Genomic DNA, 13529 nt, shown 5'->3' on the forward strand with positions numbered 1-13529 from the left:
ATTGGTTCATATGTCAAGAAACAAGAAACGAGGTAGAAGTTAATGCACCGCGCCTACGTGTTTTGGGATTATTTGGTTTTCGTAAGATGACTTACACACCTAGACGGAGGGAGTGCATGAGATGTATAATGTGAAAATTATATCATTGGAAACTCCTTTCACATACGAAATTGACCATATGCTTTGTGTAAGTTGCATGTCATATATTATTACTCTAACATTTGGTCAAAGTTAGCCTCGAAAAACACATTAGACCCTGTATTCTTTGTGTAAGTTGCATGTCATATATTATTACTCTAACATTTGTGTAAGTTGCATGTCATATATTATTACTCTAACATTTGGTCAATGTAGTATAGTGGAAGTGGATCCTCTGACGTAGGTATCCCTGCCTTACCCTCCCTTTTGGTCACTTACTGGCGGACCCCATGCTTGCTAGGCCCCACATGTCAACTACTCAATGGGTTCGGCCACGTCAGGGGATCCTCATCCGTAGTATACTCCCTCTGTTTTTATTTACTCCGCATAAAACGGAGGGAGTAGTGGTATAATAAATGACGCGGACGGGGGAAGGGGAGGGACGTCGGTTTGCTCTCAACTGCAGTCCCACAAGCGAGCAAAAACGCAAGACGAAGCGCGTTCCATTCGGTGAGCGACATGGAGGGTCCAGCGTGCCGGGCTGCAACGCGAATGCGACAAGAGCGATGTACAGTCAAAACCGATTGACCGGTCGTCATTGGAACCACTATTCACACCAGAACCTTCACTGCTCGGCCTATGCCAGCCACTGCCCTAAAACCACACCAAATCTCCAGCCCATTCCCCCACCTTTCGATCCCCTAGCCCGCATCAAGCGTCCCCTAGTTCGCCGGAAAGCCATGGTGCGCTGCAAGATCACTTACTACAAGATGCTGACGCTGGAGAGCCGCGCAGAAATCGCGGCGGCGGTCGGCGCCACAGACCTCCGTTCCCAAGCTCGCTTTGCGGCGGGCCAATCCCCGAGTTCTCTGGAGCCAAGCTAAGAGGAGGAGGAAGCCGATCCAATGTTCACTGCGGAGGTCGCGGCGCAGAAGGCCCCGATGGGTATGAGACGATGGACGTCGACTTCGTGCCGGCGTCCGAGTCCGCCATGGTGCAGGCAGACCAGCGGTTCAACATGGCGATACTAAAGGAGGACCGGGAGGCAGAGGCTCAGCTCGACGCGGAGCGCGTGCATGCCGATGCCATCGAGGCTCTCCTGCAGGCGGAACCGGATGTCGTGGATGTGAACCGGGCGGTGGAGGCTCAACTTGAGGCGGAGCACGCGGATGCCGCTGCCATCGAGGCCCTCCTGCAGGTGGAACCGGACGTCCTAGACATGAACCGGGCGGCATAGGCTCGACTCGACGCAGAGGGCGCGGATACCGCTCTCATCGACACCCTCCTACGGGCGGAACCGGAAGTCCTGGACTTGAACCAGGCGGCAGAGGCTCGACTCGACGCGGAGCGCGCGGATGCCGCTCTCATCGACGCCCTCCTGCAGGCGAAACCGGAAGTCCTGGACTTGAACCGGGCAGCGGAGGCTCGACTCGACGCGGAGCGCGCGGATGCCGCTGCCATCGAGGCCCTCCTGTAGACGGAACCGGATGTCCTCGACTTGAACTGGGCTGTGCTCTCATCCGTGTAGAGCGCCCGCACGCTCCGCTTGAACGAGTAGCTGGAGGTCGAGGACAACCACAGTGCGGAGACACACGTCGGCAGCGACAGCTGGTTCGCGCCGGCAGCCAAAGACGACGAGGCCGTCTCTTTCCGCGAGCAGTGATAGTTTTTCTTTATGTTGTTGTTTTTATTATTATGGATCTTTTGCTGTGCAAAAACATACTATTTGTTATGCAAGTCGCCTGAGTTTACCATTTCAGGCGGTTGGATGAATATCCTACGTCTCCTAACCCTTCTTTCCTTCTTCCTCACCTCTTCTTCTTCCCCAACAGACCACCGCACGGGCCGTACGGATACTCCGGTTGGATAAACATACTCTATGAACGAAAATTATGTGTCAGCGATAGGATGGCTGAGTTTGGTTTATTCACATGCGACAGCACGTGTCAGTGAGGGTGCGTTCCCTTGGTTGGGTTTGTAGCGTGCAGGAGCAAAGTGTGAGGGTGCGGTGCGACCGCAGCGTGCAGGAGCGACCGTGTGAGGGTGCGGTGCGACCGCGACAGCCGTGCGCAAGTGTACCTCCTTCTCATTTTGAAAACTTTAGGCAACCTTGGCAAAAATGTGTGGCGAAGTTTGGCAATGCAAGGCCTAGACCCAAACAGGATAAGTACGTACTACCTCTGTCCGGGTTTATTGGTCCCCATTGTATTTCGTGCCAAATTTTGACCATAGATTAAACTAAGAAAATGTTCACGCATGTCACCAAACATTATATTTTTCAAAACTATGTTCAAATACGAATCCAATGAGATAATTTTTCTTGACATGCATTAACATTTTGTTAGTTAAATCTTTAGTCAAAATTTGGCACAAACTATAAAAGGGACCTATAAACCAGGTAAACCAGGGCGGAGGTAGTACGTACTAGGAGTACTAGTGTTAAAAAAGAAAGGCGGGGTTTTCCTTCGATACAAATCCTCGTTTCACGTATCAATTAATGCGTATTTTTTTTCTCGAAAGACCAAAGAGCTAACCATCTCACTCCTCATCGCTTGATTAATGCAGCGCCATGCAAACGAACCTTCTCACTTCCGCATGCATGCAGGGGATATTAATGTCCTTGATTGGTAACCCCATCAATTTTGCCTTGATTAGTGTTAGTGGCCCTTTGCAAATTGTAATTTTGATATACTGGCCTTGTGTACAAAAAAATGGAGGTAGTAACTATATTTGAATTCCTTGCCCATTGCGGTGACGTCGACGACTTTTTTTTGTGGTTTGACGAAGTGCGTTCGACGGAGAACACCATTGAGGGAGACCACGGTAAGTCGTTCGCAAGTGTCACCTGCAAACCGAGACAACCGCCTTATTTGCATCCAGGAAGTCCTTTACTACTACCTCCGTCCTGGTTTATAGTTCCCCTTTGTAGTTTGTGTCAAATTTTGACCAAAGATTTAACTAACAAAATGTTAATGCATGTCAAGAAAAATTATCTCATTGGATTCGTATTTGAACATAGTTTTCAAAAATATAATGTTTGGTGACATGCGTAAACATTTTGTTAGTTTAATCTATGGTCAAAATTTGGCACGGAATATAATGGGGACCAATAAACCCGGACGGAGGTAGTAGTACTACTACTAGGAGTACTAGTGCGGTGAGATGGTTTCTCGAAGAAGACGATGGAGAAGCGGAGTCATCGAAGAGTGAAATGAAAGTTGCTTCGTCCATGCTTTGTGATTTGACGCCTCACTGCTTTGTGATTTGTGATAGAAGGGGCAGGGGAGTAGACTCTGTGCTCTATACTGTACTACTCCTACATGCGTCCAAGCATGGGAGAAAGAGGAGAGACGTTGCATTTTTCTATTCCTTCAATCAATCAATCAGGGAGCTTTGGTTCCATCTTTTTGGCTTTGGCAACGCCGTCCACAATAGTTTCCACGATGCCAAAAGCTATTTTCACATTTGGCTACACATTGTGGATGCCCTTAACCGTACCACTTGGTTTGCTCCTGTGTGCTATCTATACAAATCTCAATTATATTGATCTAAAAAATTATAGAATCAAATATTAGTAAAAAGGAGGTGATTTTGCCGCGCGGATGGCGGGGGAGGTTTCTTATTTTCGGAGGACGTTGTCCTGGCGGTTTGCTAACATGCGGTCCCATGTGGCAGTGCTTTACCAAGTTGATCCGCGTCCCACATGAGGCAGAAGCAACACATGGTTAAGTTGAAGAAGATGAGGGAGAATCGACCAAGCTGATCCGCGTCCCACATGAGGCAGAACAACGACAGAAGCAACACGTGGTTAAGTTGAAGAAGATGAGGGAGAAGCAGATTCGGCAACGAGTGAAATGATGGTTGCTTCGTCCCTCCAACTTCTTTTTTAGCATTATTACTTCGTCCCTCCAACTTAACTACGGGAAAGGTGCAGCTTTGTGATTTGACGCCTCATTGCTCATTACTACGCCGGCGCCATGACTGGGGTGCTTCACCCCGGCTGCTCTGCACGGTATTCCGGTATGGCACGTGGACCCGGTAGCTTGATATCCCACATGTCAGCGAAAGGGACTAGAAGATTTATGGAAGCGAGCGCTCCACTCTTACAACGAAGGAGTAGACGACATGAGGGCCCAGTGAATTGTCACTTGTACTGTATAGTACTATAGTTTTGCTGTTTCGCACGATCCATCGATACAAACCCGATTAAACAGGAAAGGGCGGGATTTTTCCTGCGCGGTAGATGATACTGGCCATACATTTCAAAGGCAATTTTAATGTATGCAAACTGAATAATTATAAGTAACAACTAGATCATTGGTGGCGCGTGTTGCTGCGCCCCTCTATATATAAAATGAAATGGTAGGAATATTCATAAATATATTATGACATAAAACATATAGAATTTGCATAAATAACACCATGTATTTGTTAGTAATCAACAGACATCACATACATACTCGCTAAAAGCAAGGTTCATGGATACAAATTGGCTTGGAATAACATACACAACAATGTACACAACAAATACTACTAATCACTACTGCTAGGAAAAATAATAAACATTAGATTGTGTACATGTTGTGTATACTACTGGCCTTTTCATGGGACAGGAGTGCTAACAAGGTAGTTAGTTACTACATAGCACCATACAGACACATGCAGTAGTGGGTATATATAGTAATCAAACATTGGCAAAAGGAATGGACACAAAACCAATAAAATAATCAGATACAACTAATCAGATATTAATATAAACCCACAATTTGATTTTCTTTGCATGTAAGATTATCATATGAGCCTGAATACCACTCTAGTCCATCTGCAACTTTGCAATGAGTAAATGATCTTGTTTCATCCAAAATATCAGCAATAAGTTCAGACTATTTGATTCAACAACTAAAGAATGAACAAAATAAAGACAAGTTATGCATAATAGCAAAAATAAGAACATCATTGAGATGAGACTTGCACAAAGCAATTGTGCAATACAAAATGCGTGCTTTCCAGAAAGCAATTTGACACCATAATGCATTCTACATCGCCGATCAAGTGACAGAACAGAAATTCAGAGCCCTCCTAATTGTGAATTAACATGCAGGAAATTAATTAGAATAACACCTTGCACAATGCTTACACTCAACATCTTATTGTCCAACTCAAGATAGAAAATCAAGTCCAGGATACACAATGTGGAAGCTAATCTTCTTTGACTAAGCAATATTTTTCTAATGTAAAATTGGAAATGAGATGGACAACCTACCGCAGTTGTGAATATTGTTGTTGTGCAATGAGCCAATATGCTGCTTAGGACCCCACCTGTTATCTTTATACCTCTATTCACGACCCAAAAAACATCAAACCTGTTATAGGATTGGTCTAAGAAAACATACATATAAAGAACTTGAGCACCTAGAGGAAAGACAAACAGGAGCAACACTAATGAGATCTGAGGGCACGCAATATGGTGCTACAGAAGGTTGAAGATACCGGAACGGGCAACAAAGTTCAGATCCGGCGTATTTGGGTGGTGAGGTCGAGGGGTCGAGCAGCATGCCAATGTGTCTGAATTGAAAACCCTACCTCCACGCCCCCCATTTCAAATTTAGAAGAAACGCAACCACACCAGTAATAGTAGTAGAAGTGAACTACAAAAATCAAAATCACATCAGTGAATGATATGATACTTAGGGGATCAAGGTCAAGTAATATTAAAATAACCTAGTTCATGTTAAGCTGAAAGATATCACCTGAATATAGATCATATGGCCACATCATCAGAACCTGCATCTTGCAAAGCATCATGATGCAATTATAAAATGATTGAAACTTCTACCAATGGTTACTTCTAGTTATAATGTCTAAATGTTTTCAGCGAGATATGGGTACCTACCACCAATCATGAAATATCAGCTTCCAAAATGTGCATACATCACACCAATTTTCCAATTACATTTTGTACATGCTTTCAATTAGAATTGAACGGGATCTTATTACCGAGATAACGAAATTTAATATTTGAGCTCAGGCCATAAAGGTGCAATACCTGATTGCGGCCAACACCAACATGCTTCTGCCCCCATATAGACTATATCAGCACAATGACTACCAGAAGTAAGGCACACTACAATGGTCATATTAACACTCGATCGTGATGCAAAAAATATATGCCTGGAGAAAACAAATTAGCATTGATGTTGATTTGTCAACTGCAAGGTTAGCATTGCATTAGAATAGTATTGATTATCCACACATTGCTCCAGAGACAAAGTGTCGGCTTCTTGTCTGAACAATTGATGGGACATCTCCATGTGGAACTGTGTCTCATCGGATACCAACATGTTACCATGGTTGGATGAAGCTCCTTAGCACGCTTCACAAACTATACCACGATAGCTTTGCCTTCGAGCATGGCTCCCTTCTTCATCTCTTTCAGATGCGGCTAGATGTTTTCTCTCCTGTCCAGAGAAGGCCGAGGAGGCAGCAGCTCTAGAATTCTTCGAGCCGGGCAGCGCTAGGACTATGGATTTATATTTTATCAGTTGTCAATGTCATTGCAATCTGTCAGTCTAGAGCTCTGTCAAGAACTTGGGACCCTTCCTTTTCAATCAAGTGTGTCATCTCATCCGGATTATACCTGAAAATGGCATGCAAATAAATCAAAGGGGCTGCACAATTAGGCTATGAAAAAAAGAACTACAGTTGTTACGTGGAACCAGGGGGATCGCAAGTGCCAAATGGTGCATCAGTTTTCACTTGAATTACCTGTGTCTCTCTCGAGCATATTGAACCTCGTGGAAAGGCTCCCATTATTCTTCCCTGGGCCTCCACGGCCTGAGCTAGAGCAACAGCGGCAGCGGTCGCACGATGCTGATCTTCCGCTGCCGCTGGACTATAAAAACAATATAATTAGCATGTACTGCCAGCGGATCTCGAAATTATTGTGGCACTGCTGCTGGGTCTGGCTGTAAAAAAACAATCTAAGCATGGATTGGATTCACCACTGCTGCTGCACCTCCTAGCGTGGCGACAAGACCATGCTATCTACCGCGGCTCCACGAGGATCCGGCGCTGCCTGACTGGCGGTGGTGGTGTGCCCTTGTTCTGCGAGCGAGAGGCTTGTGTCGAGCGCGGCAAGGTGCGGCGCCGCCGGCATCACCATAGGAAGAGGCGTGACAGGGGAGGGAGGAATAGCGAAGCGCTCGTAGGAGAGGGCCTTCTCTAGCTTGGGCCGAGCAGGTAAACTGGCCCAACTAACCACATGGCTCCAAAATAACTACGGGAGTAGCTGCCCGTGCGACGTTAGACCAGCTCGCGTAAACATAGCGTTAACTTCAGATCGGACGCTCAAGAACGTTTAACACACAAAAGCAATGGCGATCCAACGAATTAAAAATGCTGATGGCCTGAGAGGGCTGGGATGATGCTCAGTTTTAATATATCTAAATATGATATCTAGTAAAACTAAAAACACATATGATTTACTGTGTTAGAGTGTAGTAGTAGTGTTGTATTGCATAGTTGTTAGATGTAACATGCGAGAACGTGTAGAGATGTAGTTTTGGAGGGCCTACCAAGAGAAAAGCGTAGTACGGTCACCGAACTTCATAATAAGCTGATTACGGTCACTATATACGTTTTGCGGTGATTATCCGGTCACTTGCTCATAGTTCAGCATCAGATTGCACTCTGTTGACCGGCCAAATAGTCTGCGTGGCGCCATGTTGACTAGTTAAATTAACCACGTTCCTTGTGGGTCCCCACCTGTCAGTTCGCATAGGGAAAAGGTCAGATAAACACAAATTTACGTAGGCGCGACAAGGCTCCAACCCGTGCGTGGGAATCACCTGGTTGTGTATGTGTCTTCAGGGCCTAATGTGTGCGCATGCACGTGTAGGTTGAGCACTTGAGCGTGAGAGTGTGTGTTGCTCGTGTGGTGTACTGGTGTGTGCATGCATGCGTGCGTGTGTGCGTGTGAGTGTTGCGTGCGTGTGTGGCTGCGTGTGTACGTGTGAGTGTTGCGTGCGTGCGTGGATGCATGTGTTTGTGTGAGTGTTGCGTGGATGGAGTTCGTGTGCATGCGTGCGTGTGTGTATAATCACCACACCAGCTTCTGTGTGTTAAAACAGACGGCTCAGCATACCAATACAAGGCCACCTTGTCCGCTGTGCCCGCGGTCATGACTTCGCACCACCGTCAAATTTTTTTTGTCCTTTGTTTTCATTCTTACTAGCAAGATGCCCGTGCGTTGCACGTAACATCAAGATGCATTTGTATGACTTGTTTATCTTGTGAGAGAAAAGGATGAACGAGGGAAGGCCTTATTTGCAAATGGGGAGAGGTGTGTGGGTACCTTTTTGCAAAACTGCCATAGTTTCTTTCCTATCCGTCAGATATAAATCGCACGGCCTATATTGCAAGATGGCAGGCACACCATCATCATCAACTCTGTTTTTTATAAGAGTGTATTTTAAGTATTTTATAATAGTGTAGATGTAGAGTAGATACAAGTCGACAGGTGGGCACGATGTTAGTGAGATAATGTGATGCAACACTAGATTAGGTGCCACGTGGAGCGTTCAACTGGTCAACTAGTCATGTCATGAGCAAATACAAAGTTTTACGGTGAGCCCGTGATTGTATAATAACCACTAAACGTAAACGGTGACCGTAATGAGTGGATTATGAAGTCCAATGTATGTATCGTGCTTTCACTTCAAATACAATGATCGTCATTGCATATATCACGAGAGAAAGATGAAACACGCGTGAATTTTCTGGGGGCTTATTTTTAGAGGACATGGAGATAGTTTTGTGTGCATACATGAAAGGGCCGTACAAGGGGGGGTATGTGATGGAGAGAGAGATGCTCTTCGTTTCTCTTTATTATGACTAACTTTGTATATAGTATAAAAATATACAAATTCACAGTGCGGAATAAATATCATTGTGGGCACAATGCAATGCAAATTAGCGTTCGTACTCCTCCATATAACTTTGTAATGTTGTATATATGTAGAAACTCTAAAATATTTTTTTGGCCACACTTTATTCAAGAGGAATGTTGTATGCGAAATAAACGTGAAGAGAGGGCTTTTTAGATCAATGGGGTACGTGATGTAACATGTGTGAATGTGTAGTTGATGCATTTGGCGGGGCCTAGAAAGGTATGTGTGTGTATTACATATTCGAGAGAGGCATGGATAGAGGGGCCGACGGGGGGGTGGGGGGTGGGGTGGGAGAGATAGCACGAGAAATGAGGGTGGTCTAGAGAGAGAGAGACAAATATGACGTTACAATAAGAGATTTCATTCCCTTGAGTGTGTATATGCAAGGGGGGAGGGAATAGAGGCACCAGGAAAATTTTTCTGTGTGTGTGGTGTTTGTGTTGGTATGTGTGGGTGTGAGAAGATAATGAGACGTGGGGGCAGAGGGTGTGTCACCGCGTGAGGTCCGGTGGGTCGAGGTGAGGCCCTTTGTTCGGTTCCGTCCTGCGCCACATTGGTCGGCCCATGACACATTTAGGAAGACCCATGGATGACTAGTCGTACAAGACAAAGATAGCAGAATTGTGAAGGACTCTGTGTCCACTGACAAAGCCAGCTAGGATTTGTAACCCTAGGTTCTCGGACTAAGGTAACCCCTCTATCTCTGATATTACTATTCATCCAACCTAACTTTAAGGGGCATCCTACAGAATGCTCTGCTAGAATCATACTCGTCGATTAGGAAGAGAGGTGTGAGATAATGCGTGAGAGACAGGCGTAAAGATAATGTGCGTACATGAGACACGTAGGCTGGTCCATGTATATAGAAAGGGTCGATGAGGATTGTGCGTGTGTATGTTTGCGAGAGGAAGAGTGCTTGTGATAAAGGTTAGTGAAAACAGTTGTAAATGGTTAGGAGAGGGAGGGAGGGTTATATCTAGAAAATGTGTGCGAGAAAGACACCTCGGGAGAGAGTGTGTGAGCATGTGTGAGAGACCACCGATGGAGAGTGAAACTAAATGTAAAAGACTGCTCTACACATTGATTAAAGATATAAATTGTATCCAAATATTAGGATGGGATCATGATATTTACAATTCATGTAAGGAGCGGTCATTGATCCATCAGACATCTAGATTCTATCGAATTTGAGCATGTCTATATCATTATTCGACACAATTGATCCACATAGTTAGTATTTTGAACTCCAGACAATGCATCGCTTTAGCAATCGAATATAAACGTAAGTATAGTTCATGTTGTGTGTGTAAAGCACATTATACATACGAAAGTTACACAATGGACATTTATAAATAGCTACCTATGAACTAGTATACATTTGAATTCAACCTAAGGTGGTTTAAAAAATCGAATTCAACATGAAGTCCATTCAATTATTTGAATTTGATATCATGGCATTTGTAAACCATACCTAAACTATGGGGTACCAATCTTTGCTCTGAGTTTGTACATAATAGCATATGTAGTCGTGTACAAAATAGATTCAAATTTAGCTCCTCCATTCCAAAATAATCATAGTTATAGGATTTTCAAGTGTCAAAATTCAAAAGGAAGCGGATAATTTAATGAGGTTTTCAAACATACAAGGTCAAATATAACATTGTCTATTTAGGTCAATCCTCATAGTTCAAGAGTACTCTAAACGTGAATGCTCGTGTTTCAAAATTTCAAACAAAGCGCCAAAAGAGCATCTACTCGCTCGAAACCGCGTGAGACCAATGTTTGGCAGTACAAGGAAATTACTTTTCTAATAACTCCGACCTGTGAAACCTACCGGCCCGACGTCCAAAGGTCTAAACCAGGGTAGGTTTGTAGCTTCATCTAGACGCCATGCAACCGCCTCCGAAAAACATTCATACACAATGGCCGCCTAAGCACACATGCGCGCGGCCGAAATCGCTCCCGCCCACTATTTGGGACACTTGGGATTACCATCCTACCGCCGACCCGCAGTAGGTCCAAAATTTAAGAGGGGGGTAAAGTTTGTACTTTCCCCAAATTTCAAACAAGCCCGTCCCATCTTCTGTTCAAAAAAGCCAAAAACAAGCGCGTCCCAGACCAAAACATGGTTCCCCCCACCCGTCCGATTCCCCATTTGTACTCCGTGGGCTGCCAAAACTACCTCTCCACCAGCCGCGAAACCCCGGCGTCCTCCGTCCGCCACCCCATCCCACCCATCAACCGCCTCCCTGCTCCATCACGCTGGAGCCGATACCCCGATGTCGTCGTCCACCGCAACCTCAACCGCAATGCCCTCCACGGCTAGTAGTTGAAGCCGAGGCCGAGTCGTCCGTACCCGAGCCAGTTCAACCACGCCGTCCTGCGCCTCATAGCTGCCGCTCCAACTTCGCCACCCTCCGCCGCACCGGAGCTATTCCTGCTACGCCGTCCTTCGCCGCCTCGGATCTGCTTCCCCTCCGCCGACATACAGCCACGGCAACACAGTCAACAGTTTGGCCATGGGTTCGTCCAAGCCTGCACCCTCCAGAACATCGGTTTCCCCGGTAAAAACAAGAAGATCGGCACGACATGTGGTGGTGACCACACCGGCAACCGAAGAAGGTACTCCTATTCCCTTATTCGTGCAAATCTTACGTCTCTGCTTGCACGGTATTCATCCCACATAAGACACTAGTTTACCGCTTCTTCTTGATACTAGATGTTCCTAGTAACTCGTGATGCACAAGGTTTCTCCTCATATACCATTTCACCTTAGCTAGAGGTCCGTCACCCCCCTGAATTTTAATTTCTGGCCAGTTGATTCCCAATTAACGGAAGCATTCCCCGGCGTAACAGGCGCTAGTACGACTATTACGCCGGGGAAGCAGCGCCTTGGTGTTTATCTTAGGGGCGTCTGTGGCCTAGAGCTACTAGCGCCCGATCTGGAGGTCGGCCGGGATTAAAGGGATGGCTTGGGGGCCCTGCCAAGCACGGCGGTGGTGTGAGGTCGATGGGAGGGCGGGGCGGCGGAGGCACAGGTCTGGGCCGGTGGTCGCTGGCGGTTCGTGAAAGATCGTCAACAGTGACTGGCGGGAGGTAGACAAAGGCCATCTGCCCGTTCTTTATAGATCGGACAGTTCATTAAAAAAATCGACTGTCCTATTTATTTCCAGTCGACTGTTATCTTAGATATGACCACATGTGGTGGTGTGCTGGAGGAGTACCTGCATTTCCTGTGCTCATATATCACAAAATCATACGGAGTAGAATCTAATTTTGTTTGCCATGCAATGTTGTAGAGCTATCATATGTCTCCTGTCATTTATTTTTAAGCCACCTGCTATCTGCTACTTTTACAGTGCACTAGTTCTGCACACACTTCACCCATACTCTCACTATTGTGTTTTTATGCAAGGGTATTTCAGACTCTCCTGCCGAAAGAGAAGCAGCAAAGAAAAGAGAGAAGTCGCTCCAGCTTGGTATACGGGTAGGCAAGACACGTTACAACACTATAAAGGGTGCAGTGTCAGCAGATGGAGACGGTAAACGTAGCTCTGTAGTTGATGACCTCGCTCGCAATGAACCACCATCCCAGGTGCTTGCTTTAACTTCGCGGTGTCATATGTGGTTGCATGTTGGTGTCTATCTTGTATTCGAAAGGCCGAAGTCGGTCTTTATTAAGATAAGGAAAGATATTTTTTACATGAACCACCATCCCGTGAGCACCAGAAGACAAATAGCTAGTCAGGGCACTGGCCGAGCCAGTGACAAGCCCAGCAAAGACAGGCATCACCTGGAAGCCAACTAAAAAGCCGCGATGGTGGCGAAGCATCCCGCCTCCCACCACGCTCTCAGGTCCTAGATGATCATGTTCACCACTCCAACCGGATGTCTAGCTTGTATTGCTTCCAATTTGGTTAAATTGCATCTGCTTAGCTTACACATTATACCTTTGAATATGACATGCCTTTCTGTTTTTGGTACATACTAGTACATCTGTGTATTAACCATGTTCTTACATCAAACTAATGTTCTTGTGGATCCCTCATCAATCACTTATGATGAGGCAGGCAGGCAAGGGGACTACTCCTCATTTAAAGAATGCAGCGTTAGCCTCCCGACATGATTCTCAAGAAACAGAAATGCTAGATGAAGATAGTGAACGTAGCTCTGTAGTTGATTATAGCATTTCCCCTACACTAGCATTGCAGGTGCTTGCTCTAACTTGGTAGTGTGATATGTGGTTGCATGTTGCATATGGTGTCTAGATTGTAATTCTTCCAATCTGGTTAAACTGCATGTGCTAGTCTGCTTAGCTTATACTCCTATAAATGTGACATTATACCTGTTAATGTGACATGCCTTCCTATATTTAGTACATAGTACATCTGTCTATTAAGCAGGTCCTTACATAAAACTATTGTTTTTTGTATCCCGCATCAA

This window comes from Triticum aestivum, chromosome 3B (assembly GCF_018294505.1).
Source record: "Triticum aestivum cultivar Chinese Spring chromosome 3B, IWGSC CS RefSeq v2.1, whole genome shotgun sequence".
Lineage (NCBI taxonomy): Eukaryota > Viridiplantae > Streptophyta > Magnoliopsida > Poales > Poaceae > Triticum > Triticum aestivum.